General features: G+C 39.4%; 1 protein-coding gene and 2 pseudogenes across 2 annotated transcripts in view; all 3 read left to right on the top strand.

Annotated features, from left to right (window-relative positions):
- Window positions 1–21,726, top strand: part of HSD17B12 (hydroxysteroid 17-beta dehydrogenase 12) — a 168,823-nt gene that overhangs the window by 28,244 nt on the left and 118,853 nt on the right. The gene's annotated exons all lie outside the window — the stretch shown is intronic.
- LOC116476334 (large ribosomal subunit protein uL23-like) lies at window positions 5,434–6,069 on the top strand (annotated as a pseudogene).
- On the top strand, window positions 20,575–21,692 carry LOC116476333 (prohibitin 1-like; annotated as a pseudogene).

The following is a 21,726-nucleotide window of genomic DNA, read 5'->3' as shown; positions in this document are numbered from 1 at the left end:
TTTATTATACTTTAAGTTCTAGGGTACACGTGCACAATGTGCAGGTTTGTTGCATATGTATACATGTGCCATGTTGGTGTGCTGCACCCATTAACTCGTCATTTACATTAGGTATATGTCCTAATGCTATCCCTCCCCCCTCCCCCCACCCCACAACAGGCCCTGGTGTGTGATGTTCCCCTTCCTGTGTCCAAGTGTTCTCATTGTTCAATTCCCACCTATGAGTGAGAACATGCGGTGTTTGGTTTTCTGTCCTTGCGATAGTTTGCTGAGAATGATGGTTTCCAGCTTCATCCATGTCCCCACAAAGGGCATGAACTCATCCTTTTTATGGCTGCATAGTATTCCATGGCATATATGTGCCACATTTTCTTAATCCAGTCTATCATTGTTGGACATTTGGGTTGGTTCCAAGTCTTTGCTATTGTGAATAGTGCTGCAATAAACATACGTTTGCACATGTCTTTATAGCAGCATGATTTGTAATCCTTTGGGTATATACCCAGTTATGGGATGGCTGGGTCAAATGGTATTTCTAGTTCTAGATCCCTGAGGAATCGCCACACTGTCTTCCACAATGGTTGAACTAGTTTACAGTCCTACCAACAGTGTAAAAGTGTTCCTATTTCTCCACATCCTCTCCAGCACCTGTTGTTTCCTGACTTTTTAATGATTGCCATTCTAACTGGTGTGAGATGGTATCTCATTGTGGTTTTGATTTGCATTTCCCTGATGGCTTGTGATGATGAGCATTTTTTCATGTGCCTGTTGGCTGCATAAATGTCTTCTTTTGAGAAGTGTCTGTTCATATCCTTCGCCCACTTGTTGATGGGTTGTTTGTTTTTTTCTTGTAAATTTGTTTGAGTTCACTGTAGATTCTGGATATTAGCCCTTTGTCAGATGTGTAGGTTGCAAAAATTTTCTCTCATTCTGTAGGTTGCCTGTTCACTCTGATGGTAGTTTCTTTTGCTGTGCAGAAGCTCTTTAGTTTAGTTAGATCCCATTTGTCAATTTTGGCTTTTGTTGCTATTGCTTTTGGTGTTTTAGACATGAAGTTCTTGCCCATGCCTATGTCCTGAATGGTATTGCCTAGGTTTTCTTCTAGAGTTTTTATGGTTTTAGGTCTAACATTTAAGTCTTTAATCTATCTTGAATTAATTTTTGTATGAGGTGTAAGGAAGGGATCCAGTTTCAGCTTTCTACATATGGCTAGCTACCCCATTTCTTGGTTTTGCCAGTTTTGTCAAAGATTAGATAGTTGTAGATGTGTGGTATTATTTCTGAGGGCTCTGTTCTGTTCCATTGGTCTATGTCTCTGTTTTGGTACCAGTATCATGCTGTTTTGGTTACTGTAGCTTGTAGTATAGTTTGAAATCAGGTAGTGTGATGCCTCCAGCTTTGTTCTTCTGGCTTAGGTTGACTTGGCAATGTGGGCTCTTTTTTGGTTCCATATGAACTTTAAAGTAGTTTTTTCCAATTCTGTGAAGAAAGTCATTGGTAGCTTGATGGGGATGGCATTGAATCTATACATTACCTTGGGCAGTATGGCCATTTTCACGATATTGATTCTTCCTATCCATGAACATGGAATGTTCTTCCATTTGTTTGTGTCCTCTTTTATTTTGTTGAGCAGTGGTTTATAGTTCTCCTTGAAGAGGTCCTTCACATCCCTTGTAAGTTGGATTCCTAGGTATTTTATTCTCTTTGAAGCAATTGTGAATGGGAGTTCACTCATGATTTGGCTCTCTGTTTTTCTGTTATTGGTGTATAAGAATGCTTGTGATTTTTGCACATTGATTTTGTATCCTGAGACTTTGCTGAAGTTGCTTATCAGCTTAAGGAGATTGTGGGCTGAGACAATGGGGTATTCTAGATGCACAATCATGTCATCTGCAGAGACAATTTGACTTCCTCTTTTCCTAATTGAATATCCTTTATTTCTTTCTGCTGTCTGATTGCCCTGGCCAGAACTTCCAACACTATGTTGAATAGGAGTGGTGAGAGAGGGCATCCCCGTCTTGTGCCGGTTTTCAAAGGGAGTGCTTCCTGTTTTTGCCCATTCAGTATGATATTGGCTGTGGGTTTGTCATAAATAGCTGTTATTATTTTGAGATACGTCCCATCAATACCTAATTTATTGAGAGTTTTTAGCATGAAGGGTTGTTGAATTTTGTCAAAGGCCTTTTCTGTATCTATTGAGATAATCATGTGGCTTTTGTCTTTGGTTCTGTTTATATGCTGGATTATGTTTATTGATTTGGGTATGTTGAACCAGCCTTGCATCCCAGGGATGAAGCCCACTTGATCATGGTGGATAAGCTTTTTGATGTGCTGCTGGATTCGGTTTGCAGTATTTTATTGAGGATTTTTGCATCGATGTTCATCAGGGATATTGGCCTAAAATTCTCTTTTTTTGTTGTGTCTCTGGCAGGCTTTGGTATCAGGATGATGCTGGCCTCATAAAATGAGTTAGGGAGGATTCCCTCTTTTTCTATTGATTGGAATAGTTTCAGAAGGAATGGTACCAGCTTCTCCTTGTACATCTGGTAGAATTCGGCTGTAAATCCCATCTAGTCACCAGCTATTGAGAGCTTGAAATGTGGCCAGTGTGACTGATGAACTGAATTTTTAATTTTGTTTCATTTTAATTAAAAATGAAATTAATAGCAACATGTATCTAGTGGCTACCATGTTGGACTGCATTGATTTTAAGTCCTCCTGCTAGGTGATAGATGTATCTGGGACTGAATTATGACTCTGATGGTGCATATGTGTATTTGTTTAGTCCTTTGAACTTTTATAATCCTGCCTGAGGTACTATAACATGCAAGCACCTTATTTTCAAATAGCCACATTTATGTGAAAAGAAGAGGAATTGTGTTCTGAAAACTAAGTTAAGTTTAGGTTAAACCTGAAACTTAACTTAATTTTAAAAATCCTCTGACTTTTTAACAAACCCATAGATTAAATTGCATTTGCCCTTTGGATATGTCTCAAACCCTGAAGGTTTTCTTTTGTGCTTTTGAGTTAAAATGCAGATAGCATATAACAGGTGACTGCAAAATGGAGGGACTGATGAAAACAAAACAAAAGCAACCACAAACCAGAACTTACATCTACTGCGTAGGAATTTTATTTGAAAATTGGTATGCTTTTCTGAATGTCCTTAAGTATAACAAGTCTTCCTACTTTGAGGGTAAACTTGGGTATTATAAAGAGGCAATTTGTGCTTACATCTGGTAAATAATGATGAAACACTTGAATAATGCTTTATAATTTGCCAGGCAGTTGCAATTTCATCTTCTCCTTGGAATATTAGCCCCATTCTACAGACAAGAGCACCATGATTTAATCAAGGTTTTAAGGCTCATTCATTTTGCAAACACTTATTGATCACTTACTATTGATTACCTTACTATTCATGTAGATTTCTATGTTAGGAATGAAAGAATAGTTCCTCTCCTGGAGGAATTAACAATCTAGTTGGACAATTAAACAAAGAAACAATAAATTATACTGTACTCAGTAGGATGAGATATATATATATATATGCATAGGATGCAGTGGAAGAAGGAAGAGAAACATCTGGCATGGTGGTGAGACCTGAGGGAGTCAGGAGTTTCCCAGGTGAAGGAGGCAGGGAAAGGTGCCCCAGAAGGGGATATGTCAGGAGTAAAAGTGTGAAGGTGCTAGTGTTCTAAATCAGAATAAATTTAGTAAATAGAAGGTACCTGAATATTCACGTGCACAAAATTTACTAGCGGTCTTATATCATTTTGACCTTGCTTTTTTTCTAGCTCAGTCTGAAGAAAAGCTGGGCTAAAAATAGCTCCTGGTACAGTGATAAAGCATCCAAGTAACGATTTCAAGGAGAAAGTTAAGACTAGATTTAGTTATTTGGCAAACACTAACTTACAATATTGATGTGCTAATAAGAAATCATCTTACTTATTAAAGCAGATCCTTAGAGGCCTGTTTTTGTTCCTCTTACTGGAATATCAATTCCATAAGGACTTTAATTCACTGTTTTCTCAGGGCCTAGAACAGTACCTGACATATGTTAGAAGCTCAGTAAATATTTGGTATGTGAAGGAATGAATCCTAGGCTATTATCCTAAAAGTCACTGTGGATGCTTAAACCATATTAGAAATGTGTTTTTTAAAAACTCAAGAATTCACTCATTTCCATTATTCAGATTAGGCTTTTCTCCAGTGTCTCAGATACATATTGCTATATAACAAACTATCCTAAAACTTAGTGATTAAAAAAAGTTATTGCTTATGATTTTGTGGATCTGGAGTTTGGGCAGGGCTTATTGGAGACAAGTTTTTTCTATTCCACATGGTAGTGGCTGGGGGTAGAGGGTTCATGATGGCCTCACCTCCATGTCTGGGGCCTTGATACTAGTTGTTACCAAGGAAGCCTCAGTTTTCTTCCATGTGGTCTCTCATTATTTACTAGACTAGGTTGAGCTTCCTTACATGGTACTGAGATTGTTCTAAGGTGAAAACAGAAGTTGTAAGGTATCTTAAGGCCTTGATCTGAAAGTTATACACTGTCAGTTATGACACGTTCTTTTTTTTTTTTTTTTTTTTTGAGACAGAGTCTTGCTCTGTCGCCCAGGCTGGAGTGCAGCGTGGCTCATTGCAACCTCCACCTCCTGGGTTTAAGCAATTCTCATACCTCAGCCTCCCAACAAGCTGGGATTACAGGCATGTGCCACCATACTCAGCTTATTTTTGTATTTTTAGTAGAGACGGAATTTTGCCATGTTGCTCAGGCTGGTCTCAAACTCCTGGCCTCAAGCAATCCACCCACCTTGGCCTCCTCAAGTGTTGGGATTACGGGCATGAGCCACTGCGCCTGGCCAGTTCTACCGAATTATGTTGGTCAAAGCAAGTCACAGGACCAGCTCAGATTTAAGTGGAAGGGAAAAGATTCTACTTTTTGATTGGAGAATGTCAAGTTCCTACAGCAAAGTGGCATGAGATGGAAGGTATTGTTGCAGCTATCTTTGGAAATAGTCTGCTACAGTCTGCCTTCTGAACATAACAATTCACATTTCTTCCACGTGCAGAATATACCTACTCCTCTCTTGGAAGTCTTATCCCATTATGGCATCGACCTGGAGTCCAGTATCTTTTCATCTAGCTAAAGTCCAGATGCATATGAGATTTCTTAGGCACAGCTGCTCCAGTACAGCTTCTTTAGATCTAGAAATCTGTGAATGAAAATATAAGTTACCTGCCTCTGTCTCCCATCCCCCATCCAACATACAGTGGTGAGACAGGGGCAAGAAAACTGTAGTAGATGCTCTCATTTAAAAAGAGGAAGAATTGGAAGCACTGTTCCATAGCAATTTTGAAATTCATCTGGGCACATGTCTCTTACCCCATGTATCAAAAATATACCTTGAATAGCCTTTTCACAAGATGGCGCCGAAAGCAAAGAAGGAAGCTCCTGCCCCTCCTAAAGCTGAAGCCAGAGCAAAGGCTTTAAAGGCCAAGAAGGCAGTGTTGAAAGGTGTTCACAGCCACAAAAAAAAGAAGACCCGCATGTCACCCGCCTTCTTGTGCAAGACACCGCAACTCTGGAGGCAGCCCAAATATCCTTGGAAAAGCACCCCCAGGAGAAACAAGCTTGACTCGTCTGTCATCAAGTTTCCACTGACCACTGAGTCTGCCGTGAAGAAGATAGAAGACAACAACACACTTGTGTTCATTGTGGATGTTAAAGCCAACAAGCACCAGATCAAAAAGGCTGTGAAGAAGCTCTATGATATTGATGTGGCCAAGGCAACACCCTGATTCAGCCTGATGGAGAGAAGAAAGCATGTGTTCGACTGGCTCCTGATTACAATGCTTTGGATGTTGCCAACAAAATTGGGATCATCTAAACTGAGTCCACATGGCTAATTCTAAATATATATATATATATATATATATATCTTTTCACCATATACATGCCTCTGTCAATTTCTGGTTAGGCTGGGAGGCCATACACAGGCATTGACATTGTAACAGGGCTTGGTCAAGACTCCTGTTTTACTTATGCTTTTGGAATACTCACCCTGCCACTCCACCATGTTTGATCACTCCAGAGATCTATGTGACTAGAGTTAGCATCCTAGGAAAACCAGAACTCAGAACTTGCCTCCATGGTTGAGGGCAACAAGAAGCTTTAGAAGAACCCCTTTTATCCCTGGAAGAGGCTGTGTGTGAAACCAATGCCCAGAGTTTGAAGGGTATTAGCATCCATTTCAGGCAAGTGTGAGTTGGCTGGCTTTCAGGTAGCAGTTTGTCCTCATGCACCCATCTACTATGGTCCAACTGGTCTGTCTGCTTCCTTCACTCCTTGCACAATAAAGGACAAGGACTTCAGAAAAAAAAAAAAATATATATATATATATATATATATATATACACACACCTTGAATAGTGCCCAGTTTTGCTCCTTGAGAGTTGTTCCCTAGTACATCGTTTTGTAAGACTATTAGCTCAACCCTTTGGGCTCTTGGCTTTCTCTTCCTTTTTTCTTTTTCATAAGAAATAGGTCATATTTGTAGCTGAGTAGCTTTTCAACCTGCTTCTTACCTATGTGAAGTTGGGAACCCATAGATATTTTATTTCTCCCATTTTGAACTGTTTCTCTTTTAGTCCAAACTGGTGGTACTTTTAGTACTGTAGTTTTCTTTAAAACCTTGAGAGTTTTCTATGAATGTTATTAAGGATTGATTCTATGTCCCAAAAGCCACATTTATAATCCCTTTCCAGGACAGAACTGTCTTTACTTTGGATCTGTCTATTGAAGAAAAAGGTCATTAAGATTCTTAGAAGTCCGTTTGTATAGATGAGAAGGGTCTGTATTTTCAAGGTCTCAACAAAAGATCTTATGGACAAACCTCTGATTTGATATCTCCCCAGAGACCATTTTTAAATTTCAGATCTTTCACCAGTTGTAGAGACTGTTTTGGGCCCTCTTTACTTCCTCTAAATTCTGCTTAAAAATTAAACAGGTCCTTCTTTAGTTTATTTCTCTCTTCCCCATACTTTATCATATGCAGCTGAAAGAAGCCAATTGGTACTACTTTCAGTGTTCTACCTGGAAATATGTTTAGCCAGTAGATAAGTTAATTAGGTAAATATTCTATCTTATGTAATTGTTAAATTAGGTAAATATTATTGCAGACAACAGTCTTGCCAAACATTCCACCACTGTGTAACATGAGTCACTCTCTCTCCTGCATCTAATAGCAATTTTCTCATGGCTCTTCTGGCCTTTGCTAACAACTGACTTTCCACTTTTTCAGCCTCTGCCTGCCATCAGGTCCCAAAACCAATGCTGCATATTTTAGGCTGTTTGACACTTCCCTTAAGCAAGTCGATCAAACAAGTCACATATCCAAGGAAGGGAAAATAGATTCCATCTCTTGATGGAAGGAATGCAAATTCATGTTGCAAAAGAACATGTGGAATGGGATGACTTATAGTCATCTATAGAATAATATTGCACCTAGTAAGTTTAAACTTGGAAGATTTACTATAGGTGAGAAGTTAACAAGTGGTAGCCTGTGTATGTATCTGGCTCACAGATATGGTATATTTGGCTTGGATAGAGTCTTAATGAAAAAAAAAACAACAAAGTTTATCATCAAACAATTGGAAGATTTTATCTAGAAGGTTGTATATCAGGTCTCTCTTGAAAAATAGTGAACTGTTTTTGTGTTGGGCCTTCGTTTCCATATTAGCTGGAAATTGCCTGATTTACTCACTTTCATGACCTCTTGGCTCCTTTAGGTATTTGAGTTTGCAGTTTTTGCTGCTGTAGATTATTAATTTATATGTTAGTTTTTTAAAGGGAATACGGTGATGAGCAAGACAGTCATAGAGCTTACATTCAAGTGTGGGAAGATGGACAATAACACTAGATAAATAATGTAATTGCACATGGAAGTGGAATAAAGCAAGAATCTGGGATAGAAAGTAACTAGTAAATAGGTAGTTGGGATGGGGATGTTTTAGATATGGTGGTTAGGAAGCCCTCTCTGAAGACATGACATTGAGTGGCCTTAGTGTGAGAAGGAGCCAAACATGGGGTAAGAGTGTTCCAGGCAGGCTGAGCGTGGTGGCTGATGCCTGTAATCTCAGCACGTTTGGAGGCCGAGGTGGGCGGATCACGAGGTCAGGAGATCGAGACCATCCTGGCTAACATGGTGAAACCCCATCTCTACTAAAAACACAAAAACATTAGCTGGGTGTGGTGGCAGGTGCTTGTAGTCCCAGCTACTTGGGAGGCTAAGCCAGGAGAATCGCTTGAACCTGGGAGGCAGAGGTTGCAGTGAGCCAAGATCGCACCACTGCACTCCAGCCTGGGTGACAGAGTGAGACTCCGTCTCAAAAAAGAAAAAGAATGTTCCAGGCAGAGGAAAAAGCAAGTGAAATGACCCATGGGTGGGCCTGGGCTTGGGGCGTTTGAGGAAAGGCAAAGCTGAGAGTATAAGAGGAGAAAATGGTAGTAGAAGAGGGGCATGAACGAGGTCATGAAATATCCTGTAGGACATAAAAAAACTTATTCTGAGTAATGAGAAGTCATCTCTACTTATTCTGAGTAATGGGAAGTCATTGAAGGAATTGAACAAGGCTAAGGCTGTGATGTCATTTACTTTTTGCAAAGATGTCTGTAGCTGCTGTGTGGTAAATAGACTAGTGGCAAAGCGTGGAAGAGGATGTTGTTAAGGAGGCTTGCAGTCATCTAGGGGAGGTATAAATGATGGGGTCTTGAACAAGGGCATGGTACTTTTAGGAGTGAGAAGTGGTCATACGTGGTATGTATTAGACAGGTCTTATGGATGATTGAGTATGGGATATGGGAATGGGAGGAATCAAAGCCAACTTTGAGGCTTTTGGCTTGAGCAACTGGATAAATGGGTGGTCCCATGGGGAGTTCTGACAGAGGAGCAAGCTCGAAGTGGGAATTGAGATTTTCTCTTGACCATTATTAACTTTGTGACCCTACTGCAAAAATATAGTTGAAAATGAAAACTCCTAAAGTGAAATTGTTTTTCTCTTACAGCTCTTTATATGTGTTTTTTTTTTCCTCTTCATTAGAAGACTTTGCCATTACTTGGATGGCATACCAACTGCAGTGGAGGAAGTATACAGATGTATATTGGAGGATGTATTTATATTTTAACGTGTAGCTATCTGCCGTCAAGAATTAGGCAAGGAGACTAGTCACTGTGGCTCACACCTATAATCCCAGCACATCGGGAGGCTGAAGCAGAAGGATTGCTTTAGGACAGGGGTTCAAGACCAGCCTGGCTAACATAGTGAGCTCTTGTCTCTTCCAAAAACTTAAGAATTGGCCAGGTGTGGTGGCTCACACCTGTAATCCCAGCACTTTGGGAGGCCGAGATGGGCAGATCACTAGAGGCCAGGAGTTAGAGACCAGCCTGGCCAACATGGTGAAACCCCATCTCTACTAAAAATACAAAAGTACTAGCTGGGAGTGGTGGCAGGTGCCTGTAATCCCAGCTACTTGGGAGGCTGAGGCAGGAGAATTGCTTGAACCCGGGAGGCAGAGGTTGCAGTGAGCCGAGACTGCGCCATTGCACTCCAGCCTGGGCAACAAGAAAAAAAAAATTAAGAATTCACCTGCCGTGGTGGTGTGCTATTTTGAGTAATAGGAAGTCACTGAAGGAATTGAACAGGGGAAGTGATGTGATGTCATTTACTTTTTGCAGAGATGCCCCTGGCTGCTGTGCTGTGAATAGACTAGTGGCCACGGGTGGAAGCAGAACGGTCATTTTAAATTTTCTATTTATTCCAATTCAGTGTGGTCATAAAGGATCAAGTGTAATTTATTATTCACATTTTATTGTTATGGAGAATTAATTCATTTTTACTATTAAAAAAAGGTGGCATGATAGTAATCAGAATGTTCTAGGAGAACCTTCCAGAGGTTTGTAACTCTTAGAATTGAAATCACTATTTAGCTAAGACCAGAATTGTAACATAAGGCAAGATTGAATAAGGTGAATGGATTTGATGAATTAAAGTGCTACTTGTAAAGGATAGTAAATTCACTTTTGCATTTTAGACAGTAGCTTTTATTGTAAATTTGGATGCAAAATGAGATAATAACGTTTTCACCCCTTTTCAAGAGCCATTTGGAGATAGCATTTTGACTAGATCTGCCATTCAAGTCAGCTTAGAAATAATTTATAATTTTATTTTTAAATTCCTATTTTAGGATATTATCATATTATCATGAGATGATGATAATACCACTCTTATTTTATTATAATTGGGTTGGGAGGAAATAGCCTTTTATAAAAGGTTAGTTAGTGGCATATTGCCATTACCATTTATTTTACCTTTTTTAGAAAATGAAAATCATTACACTTAAATTCAATGTATATTATATAGAGAACATAATTGATTTATAACCATGTGAAATATCTTGTCTTACTAACAAAACGTTCAGTTTTTCCTTCTTTGTGAAACCTTGTGTCAAAATGTACTAGTGAGGATGTTTATATTCCAGTGGTGTAGCTGAACCAGACAGGTCTGCAGCGCAGTGGTTTATTTTTAGACCTGCGTTGCCATTTTTATCCTGCAAAAATATTCATTGGTGTCTTGCTGACAGGCCATCAGTTTTATAAATGTGTCACATAGACCAGATTTGTTCTTTGTCTCATTTTCCCTCCAACTCTTCTTTTCCTTTTGATTTGTTCATACAACTGTTTGGAGGAGGAGAATTTTTTTTTTTTAATTTCAATTCATGTATTAGATGCTTCAATTCACAGATTTTCAGATCACCCAGTTCATTCATCTATCTGCATCTGCTTACACATCTCTACTTATTGTCTAATATGGGAAGCTATTATAGATCACTAAGCTGAAGGCAAGGAAAAGAGAATTAGAGAATTGCATGCATTGGGGATTCTCTTCATGGGTCCAGTCAGTTTTTGACTGCCTTCTCCATATATGTTTTTATGTATTTATGTGTATGCTGTGTGTGTGTGTGTGTGTGTGTGTGTGTGTGTGTGTGTGTGTGTGTGTTGTGTGTGTGTGTGTGTGTGTGTGTGTGTGTGTGTGTGTGTGTGTATGTGTGTGTGTTTGTGTGTTTTCATTTATTTACTTGTCTTACCCAACAAGGGACTGGCATAAAATATTTTGCATAAAAAAATAGCTGCCTAAGGGCCTAGGGGTTACCATATGTGGCAGAAAGCCATGTATTGAAAATAAATCCATCATTATCTTTAAATACATAGAGCACCAGTTATTTAATTTGTTAGGAGACTGTTTTAACCTGTTTGGGCTGCTAAAACAAAATACCATAAACCAGGTGGCTTATGAACAACAGAAATTTATTTCTCACAGTTCTGAAGACTGTGAAGTCCAAGATCAAGTTCCTGGAAGATTTGGTATATGGCGAGGGACTGTTTCCTGGTTCACAGATGGTACTTTCGCACTGTGTCCTCTCATGGCAGAGGGGGCAAATGAGCTCTCTCAGACCTCCAAAAGAGGACTGATCCCATTCATGAGGGCTCTGTCCTCGTGATCCAACCATCCACAAATGCCCCCTCCTAGTACCATCACTTTGCGGATTAGGGTTTCAACTATGAATTTTGGAGGAACACAAACATTCAGACCATAGCAGAGATGATATTTTGATTCCAGATGCCTGAGTGACAAATATAACCAAAACAGAATGAAAAATTCCTGCAATCAAGAGAAACTAGGGGCACATACTTGAGAATATAGTAAATTAATTTTTTAACAGTGTATATTCATGTCTCATTTTTATAAAAACTCAGATTCCCAGAGCAGGATTGGTATTCACTTGTCTATCTCTGTAACAAATATTTACTGAGCAGCTACTTGAGGGCCCAATATATTAATTGCTTAGTGGATACCATGGCTTGGAGAACAGGATTTCTGGCTTGTAGAGCTTATAGTTATTTCAAGAGGAAAATGCTTCTATGTATATTTCACAGACATGGCAGTACAGCATACTAGGTAAGAGTATAGGCACTGGAGCCAGAAATTTGCATTTATAGTTTGTGCCAGTCATTTCCTAGTTTTGTTACCTTGAGCAAACTATTCAGCTTTTCTGAGCCTCAGTTTCTTCATCTCTAAAATTGGTATGTGCTTCAGAAATTACTGTAAAGGTTAAAAAAGATGATGCTTATTTAGCAATGTGCTAAAAATACTGAACATCATGCCTAGCACATAGTAAGCACATAATAAATGCTGGTTAATTCATAACAGTAGTAACAATGATGGGGATAATAACAAATATTCTATGCATATTCTATAATGCTTTAACATCAGGAATGTCTTCAGCTTTAAGTAACAGAATACACAACTATGGTGGCTTAAACAGATAAGGATTTATTAATCTAACAAGTCTGACGTAGGCCAGATTGAATATTAATTATTCAACAATTTTTATTGGTAATCTATATGCCAGGTACTATTCTAGGCACAAGGATTCATCCACTAACAAAATGCAGTTATTCCTATCCTCATGAAGCTTACATTCTAATTGGGGAGAGACACAAACACAGAACAATGTAATATAAAAATGGTAAGTTATTACTATGTTAGAAGGTGGGCTTCATAGAAAGCTTTGTGAAGGAGGGCCCATTTAAGTTAGGCCATAAGGGAACAACAGAGTTTGAATAAATGAGGCTAGGTGAGAGAAAGACACAAGAGAGGAACAGATATGAGAAAAATGGAGGAGCCATTTTGAGCCAACTCAAAATGGAAGTTTTGGCGATGGTGCTTTGTTGATCATCAAGTAATGAGGAGCCATGAATGCAAGATTTTTGTGAGATTTCTAAAGTAGAAGATTTCATGTTGTTATTTTCACTTTATATAACAGTTAACAATCAAATAATAATAGTGATAGTAATACGTAGTGCTTGTAAATCAAACGTTCTACTTAATACTAATGATAATACAAGCATATGGCTGACACATAATGCTAAGTATGTATCATACTAGTCTAAGGATTTGGTATTCATATCCTAATCTCTGAGTTAAGTACTAATACTATTCCCATTTTACAGAGAAGTAAAGTTAGGTAGTTTGGTAACTTGGCCCAGGTTTATTTGTCTCTAAGGGCAATAAGAAAAGAGGTCGCTGGAGAGATAGCCTCTCATTCCATAGTCCAGGGGATAGAGTGGGTGAGGAAATGTTCAGGGAATATAAGTAGATTGAACCCCTAAAGCCCGAGCAAAGGAAGAAAGGAGAAATTGAGGGCATTAGTAGGGCTTGAGATGGCTCATCTAAACAGTTACCCACAATTTCCACAACTCTGGCAGAAATTTACCATTAGATGAGATTAGGTCCAGAGCTTTATCATATTTCAGAGACAGGCTTTCCAATGCTAAGCATCACGCATATACCTTACCCAGCAGGGACCATTAGAATCCTTTTCTCATAAGGAGAGTGTCTTTTGTTGTTTGTTTCTTCACTTGGTTATCTCTTAAATGAAAGAAGAATTTTCCAATTTCAACATGAGCTTTCAAGTGGACCAATTTCTCAAGCATATTTAGGTTGTGTCTAAATAGCTCTTATAGAACAAATATTATGTGCTGCCTGTTAAAATTTCTGTCTGTATTCATGTACACATTCTATCTCTAATCAGAAGCTGCCAGCCTTGTCAAAATACAAGTATGGTCCACTCTTAAAACCTGATGTAAGAAAATATAAATGTATAAAAGTAGCTAAAGTGGGGGGTGGGGGGACATGGAGAGTACCTGCATTCTAAAAAAATGTTTAAGGCTTCCATTAATTGGGAAAGTTTGCTTTACGTAATAATTCAAAGAATAGATTTTATTTATGTAGTATAAATGTGAGACCACAGTTATTACATAAAGGGTGAACTTACCTAAATATACTTTATATTAAGGATTCAGTCATGGTACAATGCCATGCTCATTTTCAGTGAAGGAGACAATTGTATACTCAGATAGCATATGATAGAAAGGACTGGAGGCATCACAGGCCAGGAGGCCCCCTGAAGATGAATGTGGCCTTGCTGGTGCTGTTAGACTGAGTAGCCCTTGTCAGAAGGAATGGTAGATTCCATCAGAAAATATTCAATGTAAAATATTACAGCAGTCCTTGTGATGTTCAGTAGGTGTTTCCCAAGCTACTCTTACGTTATTGGGATCAGCTAACTAACTGAAGGTGGCTGTGTTACATTTAAATGAAATCTTGAGTTTAGAAGGTTTCAGGGGAGTCCTAGTTTAGAGGGAACTTTGTGTGAACTTTGATTCTGTTTGAATCTTGAGCATGCTAGAGAAATAACTCATGAATATAAGGCTTTTTTTTTTTATATGGAGTCTTGCTATATTGCCCAGGCTGGTCTTGAATTCTTGGTCTCAACTGATTTTCCTGCCTCAGCCTCCTGAGTAGCTGGGATTACAGGCACACACCACCCTACCTGGCTTGTAAGGCATTTTGTTGATATAAATTCCCGTCATAGGACAAACCACCATCTCTTAATGCTGAGTTTTACAACTCCTTCTCCAAGTATTTGGTGTTATGGTAAAGCAGTAGGAAAAAAACACAACAATTCACCCTCTTTCTACCCTTTAATCCATTTTGGTTTTTAATCACACCTTTTTTCCTCCACTTTGCCAGTGTACTTCTTGATCTCAGGTTGGGAGAGATGAACTATGGCAGTAACGTATAGTGGGCAGTGGACTCCCCTTTCTCCAGAGGTGGTTGAGTAGGTTTGGTGCTTTTTTGTTTGTTTCATTTCTGGAAAACTTGAGTTTATGTGTTTTTCTGTCCGAGGCTTTAAATACAAACTGAATTAAGCAGACATCTCAATTGTGGCAGTAACCACATGGGGGCTTGCATAGTGTAATTCTGGTTTTTTTGGGGGTTTTTTTTGTTTTTGTTTCTTGTTTTTTGAGACCGAATCTTGCTCTGTCGCTCAGGCTGGAGTGCAGTGGCACAATCTCCACTCACTGAACCTCTGCCTCCTGGGTTCAAGCGATTCTCCTGCCTCAGCCTCCCAAGTAGCTGGGATTACAGGTGCCTGCAACCACGCCCAGCTAATTTTTGTATTTTTAGTAGAGATGGGGTTTCACCATGTTGGCCGGGCTGGTCTTGAACTCCTGACCTCAGGTGATCTGCCCGCCTTGGCCTCCCAAAGTGCTGGGATTATAGGTATGAGCCATTGCACCTGGCCCAATTCTGTTTAACTAATATACAGAATATAATTTTATTTTAATTTTAAACTATGAAAACATTACACAAATATATTTACTTATAGAAAAATTAGAAAATCCAGCTAAGTAAAAAAAAAGAAAAGAAAAATTATTTATATTCCTCTACCTAGAGGTAACTACCATCAACTTTTTGGTCTGTGGCTCTTTTAGATTCTTTAGATTTTTTTCCCAAAACAAAAAATGGCTACTGTACTTGTTACTCCTGCCACTGTATCTGGGAATTAGATTATTTATGAGCTAGATTATTGGTAAACTTCTTTTGACTCATCATTAGGTGATGATCCTTAGAAATTTCAATTAAAGATCTTCTGGAGAAATAAACATTGTTAAAACAAAATAGTTAATTTTTGTTAATTAATTAAAAAATAATCCATTTTTTCTTCACTTGGCTGTGTATCATAGACAAGTTTTCACTGCCAGTCACCATTCTTTGGTGCCATAATTTTTGATAACTGTATTGTGTTCTGTTGTACTGATACGCTATAATGTGTAATATAGTTATGCTCCATATAATATAGATATAAATATGGTATAAGAGATTAGTATGCACCATAATTATATACTATATATGCTATTATGTGTGCTATACATGTTCTATAATTACATATTATAATGTATTTAGTGGCCCCTTATGGTTTCAATGTTGGTATTGTAAACAGCGCTGCCACATACCAGCATCTTAAAGGTCTTGTTCATTCTGACAAACTAAAAGGGAAAGGCAATAGAGTAGTAAGTTAGTAAGGGCCAGCAAATGGCATAGAAAGTTATAACATTTAAAGAATTGTTTCAGATGTCCTTGCATCTTAAGGATCAATGACAATTTAAGTAAAACGAGGGCTATTGTACATCTAATAGAATTTAATAAAATACCAAGTTTATATGTTTAGTAGTGTCCTAATCTTGTGAAGGATTGAAGGGGTTTTCAAAATGTTAAATAGCAGATAGTATTAATTTTTTAATTAATTAATTGCAAAGTAGGTGAATAGGTCCATAACAGCACAACTGTAACTTCAGGCATCAGAGAAGTTGTTTTCTGTCTCTTTGAGCTCTAGTCCAGACAGTAAGCTTTGTTAAATAATTGATATTTGAAACTTTTGCTGGAGACCAGGAAATTTCTATGGTGCGTTTGTAGAATAAAAAGTCATGTAAGTAAATAAATGAAATCGCTGAAAAGTACATAAGAGGATGTTTAAATCAGACTTGTATTAAAAGTTCTACTTGTGAGAGGTAGCTTCTTGAAGGGAGGAAAGTATGCTTTCTTTGATTCCATGAAGCTCACAGTCAGCTGTACCTGCTGCCCATCTGCTGCATCTGAAAGGGTAGCTTATCTAAGAAGTTGAATAAAACAAACTTCGAATGATAAACAGAAAGTTATTTCACCAGTCTTTAACATTTCCACCTAAGGGTTCACAGAAGAAATAAAAGTCATAGAAACTAGCCTCAAGTTTTCTTCTTTTCTTGTTAAAGGTGTGTGGGAGAGAAGGTAAAAATAATCAAAACATTTTTCTTTTAATTCAGTTATTCATGTTCTTTCTATTTTAAATTTTTGAAGATGAGCTAGCTGTAGGTTTATTATTTTAAATCACAGCTCTGACTTGACATACTGTTTCTAAAACTTGTGGATGTGTGGTTTTTTTTTTAAAGAAATTAAAGATGAGAGAATTCATTACTGTGATTTTATATTCATCATAGTCATGGACTCATAGGGTCTTGGGTGTTCATTTAGTTTGCAACTACATTGTAAAGATGCTGAAACTAAAGCTCAGAAATACTAACCACTGGTTCAGGTTGATTTAGCTAGCAGAACCAGGACCAGAAAATAGGTTTTCTGACTATTGGTCAATCCACCACTATTGTATGTGGAGTATAATAATCCCTGTAACTGAGAAAAATTGTGTTGGATTATATGAAGCCCCTTTAAAAAGATTTAGTTGGAAGTGAATTTCACTGAGTGTTCATTTTGAAAAGTCTGTTAGTCGTTAAGTTGTTTAACATAATTTTATTGGCAGTCTGGGAGTTTACCAAAAAGTAGAAAGAGGATCCAGCCAAATGTTGTATAACAAGAAGGAATTGTGTTGAGCTTCCATGGTTTTGACTTTTCAGGGATGAGAAAAAAAAATTAGTTGAGAATAGATGAGCATTCTTCCTTTCTTTTCTCACATTTGTTGTTGATACTACCATTATTTATTTCAGTCTTCAAGATGTATAAATTGTTTATTAAACTATCTTTTGGTGAGGCTGTTTTGAAGTTCTTGACCAGGCCTGAGTCAGGCATGACAAGTAGATTTACTTGAATTCTCCTAGGTGTAAACTACCTACGGGTGTGCTGGGCCTCAGCATCAGTATGTTTAAACACGTGCCTTTAAGATTTATTTAATCCTTAAAGAAAAGGTAATTATTCACCAGGAGACTCTGGCCCAAACATAGGACTTCATTGTAGTGTTAGTGTGATAAGCATGGTGGCTTAAAAGGAGAATAGCTTTCTAAATCTCATTTCTAAATCTCTTAGTGAGGTAAGGCACAGTGAATAAAATCCAGGGTCTCTGTTTTTGGAGAATTTACCCACTTCTTATATGAAGAATATTATTTTAGTTTATTTTATTTTTTTGAGTCAGAGTTTCACTCTGTCACCCAGGCTGGAGTACAGTGGCACGATCTTGGCTCACTGCAACCTCCGCCTCCCGGGTTCAGGCGATTGTCCTGCCTCAGCCTCCTAAGTAGCTGAGATTACAGGTGCGCACCACTCCGCCCAGCTGATTTTTGTATTTTTAGTTGAGACGGGGTTTTGCCATGTTAACCAGGCTGGTCTTGAACTCCTGACCTCAGGTGATCTGCCCGCCTTGGCCTCCCAAAGTGCTGGGATTACAGGCGTGAGCCACCGTGCCCAGCCTAAAATCTTAAACTGGATGAATTAGGTTGAAATAAGTCAAATAATCTATACTAGACCTTCCCTTATGTTTATCTATCTTGGTGGATATAAATGTGGACCACGAAGATAAGTTAACTAGTGGAATTACCAGGTAGATCTCATTACACCTCTTTCACTTTTATTAGACCTGAGTTATATACAGTATTTCAAGGGCACTTGTGTAGTAGACACGATTGTCCTACTGGTGTGTTTGTGTACTGTTTATAAGCTAAGGAGATGTTTAATGTAATCATGTCGACTGAAGAATGAAAAGGGTCATAAATTTGGAAACGAGAGCTTTATTTCTCATAAAGGGTTGCAGCCTGCAGGGTGGTCATCCTGACAAGCTGGGAAGCAAAGCCTCCCACCAGAAGTCGGAAACACACTTCCAGGGAGGGGCAAAGGGAACAGGAATTTATGCTGGGCAGGGTGGCCAAATATATATGTCCAGTAAGCTCTAGGAGGCATCATGAATATTCATGGAAGGAGAAAATGTGCACATGTGCAATTGAGCTTCAGACCTTTCCATCGCATGGAACCCGTGTCCAAAAAATGGCGGCATTAGCATGATCTCAGGGTAGAGTTTTTGATCCTCTGACATCAAAAGATGAAGCAGAGCACACAAAAACCTTTACTGTGCTTCCTCTGTAGACTGGCCAGAACCACTCTATATGGTTTGGCTGTGCCCCCCCCCGACCTACGTCTCATCTTGAATTGTAGTTCCCATAATCTCCTTAATGTGGTAGGAGGGACCTGGTGGGAGGTAATTGAATCTTGGAGGTGGTTACCTCCATGCTGTTCTCCTGATAGTGAGTTCTCATGAGATCTGATGGTTTTATAAGGGGCTCTCCTCTGCCCTCACTCTGTACTTCTCCTTGCTGCCACCATGTGAAGAAGGATGTGTTTGCTTCCCCTTCTGCCATGATTGTAAGTTTCCTGAGGCCTCCCCAGCCATGCTGAACTGTGAGTCAATGAAATCTCTTTCCTTTATAAATTACCCAGTCTTGAGTATGTCTTTATCAGCAGTGTGAGAACAGACTATACATACTCCATGGTTGGTGGTCTCTTATCAGGAAGAAATGCTGCTGGTTAGTTGTTTTGTTGAAACTGCAAAAGGAAGGGGCAGCAGTCAGGCTATTGGTTGCAGTCAGTGGTGGATCTTTTTTTTTTTTTTTTTTTAGAGACAGGGCCTCTGTCATCCAGGATGAAATGCTGTGGCCCAATCATAACTCACTGCTGCCTCTTAACTCTTAGGCCCAAGGAATCCTCCTTCCTCAGCCTCTCGAGTAGCTGGGACTACAGGCATGTGCCAGCATGGTTGGCTAACCTTTTTTATTTTTTGTAGAGACAGGGTCTTGCTGTTGCCCAGGCTGGTCTCGAACTCCTGGTCTCAAGTGATCCTTCTGCGTTGGCCTCTCAAAGTGCTTGGGATTATAGATGTAAGCCACTGTGCCCAGTTGAAGTTCACGTTATTAATTAACTAATTAATTAATTGACAGTCTCTGTTGCCCAGGCTGGAGTGCAATGACATGATCATGGTTCACTGCAACCTCAACCTCCTGGCTCAGGCATTCCTCTTGCCTTGGCCTCTCAAAGTGCTGGGATTACAGATGTGAGTCACAATGCCTAGCCTCAGGTTATTTAAAAAGTGGCTGATGGGAATGCAAAATAAAGAAAAATGCCATTCTCAGTGGTGAAGAGTGACTTGGGCACATTATGAAACTGATTCCCTGGCATGTTGTATTTGGGAAATACCAGGTGGACTGTTTGAAATTAAAACGTCGGTTAAAGATAATGAAAAATAAAGTTGGATTCAGCATTATCAGATTAATGAGGAATCCACTCTTTAGAGTATTTGTGTATGCACAGTGCATTATTGCTAAATATGTCTGTTATAGGTAGTTCCTAGTTTATAGAGCAATATTGTATTGTGTATAGTTGGGTTTATGTTGTGGTGATCAGATGATGATGTGATGAGTGACAAGTCATTTAACCTCTCTGACATTGTCACTTCATCTGTTAAATTAGATGCTTTAATCAGGTCTTATTATCTACCACCCTCCTACGGTTGTTTGGGGAACTACTGATTGTACCTTATAGAGTGTTGGGATCCATTAAAACAGACATTGTCTGTAAAGTATCTGCTACTGTGTTTGGCACATGTTAGGCACTTGACACATTTAGATTTAAATTTTAAAAGGCTGTTCTACCCATAGGAGCAGTCTGAACTTAGGATTCTCTGTATTCTGTAATGTAAATTGAGTGATACATTGATTAATTTTACTTCCCAAATTCAAAGAATGATACACCAAGAAAAATAGCAATTTCTGTCCCTTTCCTGATCTAGCCCTTGATAAAAAGCTAATCTTTAGTAACTTTTTAAAAAGGGGGTTGGGGGAATTCATGTGGAGATCAGAGTGGAAGAAGGTGTGAGAGGGCCCAGCAGAAGAAAACATGGCTGCCAAAGTGTTTGAGTCCATTGGCAAGTTTGGCCTGGCCTTAGCCGATGCAGGAGGAGTGGTAAACTCTGCCTTATATAATGTGGATGCTGGGCACAGAGCTGTCATCTTTGACCAATTCCATGGAGTACAGGACATTGTGGTAGGGGAAGGGACTCACTTTCTCATCCCATGGGTACAGAAACCAATTATCTTTGCCGTTCTCGACCACGTAATGCGCCAGTCATCACTGGTAGCAAAGATTTATAGATTGTCAACATCACACGGCACATCCTTTTCCGGCCTATTGCTAGCCAGCTTCCTCACATCTTCACCAGCATCGGAGAGGACTGTGATGAGCTTGTGCTGCCGCCCATCGCTACCAAATCCTCAAGTCAGTGGTGGCACGCTTTGATGCTGGAGAACTAATCACCCAGAGGGAGCTGGTCTCCAGGCAGGTGAGCGACGACCTTACAGAGTGAGCAGCCACCTTTGGGTTCATCCTGGACTACGTGTCCTTGACACATCCGACTTTCAGGAAGGAGTTCACAGAAGCCGTGGAAACCAAAAGGGTGGCTCAGCATGAAGCAGAGAGGGCCAGATTTGTGGTGGAAAAGGCTGAGCAGCAGAAAAAGGCGACCATCATCTCTGCTGAGGGTGACTCTAAGGCAGCAGAGCTGATGACCAACTCACTGGCCACCGCAGGGGACAGCCTGATCGAGCTGTGTAAGCTGGAAGCCATGGAGGACGTTGCATACCAGCTCTCGCTCTTGGAACATCACCTACCTGCCGGCAGGGCAGTCCGTGCCCCTACAGCTGCCCCAGTGAGGGCCCACCCTGCCTGCATCTCCACGGGCCAACTGGGCCACAGCCCCGATGATTCTTAACACCACCTTCCTTCTGCCCCCACCCCAGAAATCACTGTGAAACTTTATGATTGGCTTAAAAAGTGAAGGAAATAAAGGTGAAATCACTTCAGAAACCCCATCCCCCCCAAAAATGGTGGAGGTGGGAGGTTAAAAGAAATTCAAGTAAAATTCTCATTACATAAAATTAACCATTAACCACTTCACAGTGTACGATTCAGGGGGCTTTAGTACATTCACACTGTTGTGCAACTTTC

The sequence above is a fragment of the Hylobates moloch genome, unplaced genomic scaffold (assembly GCF_009828535.3).
Source record: "Hylobates moloch isolate HMO894 unplaced genomic scaffold, HMol_V3 SCAFFOLD_11, whole genome shotgun sequence".
Classification (NCBI taxonomy): domain Eukaryota; kingdom Metazoa; phylum Chordata; class Mammalia; order Primates; family Hylobatidae; genus Hylobates; species Hylobates moloch.
Note: the sequence above shows the minus strand (reverse complement) of the source record. Positions and strands in the feature narration are given on the sequence as shown.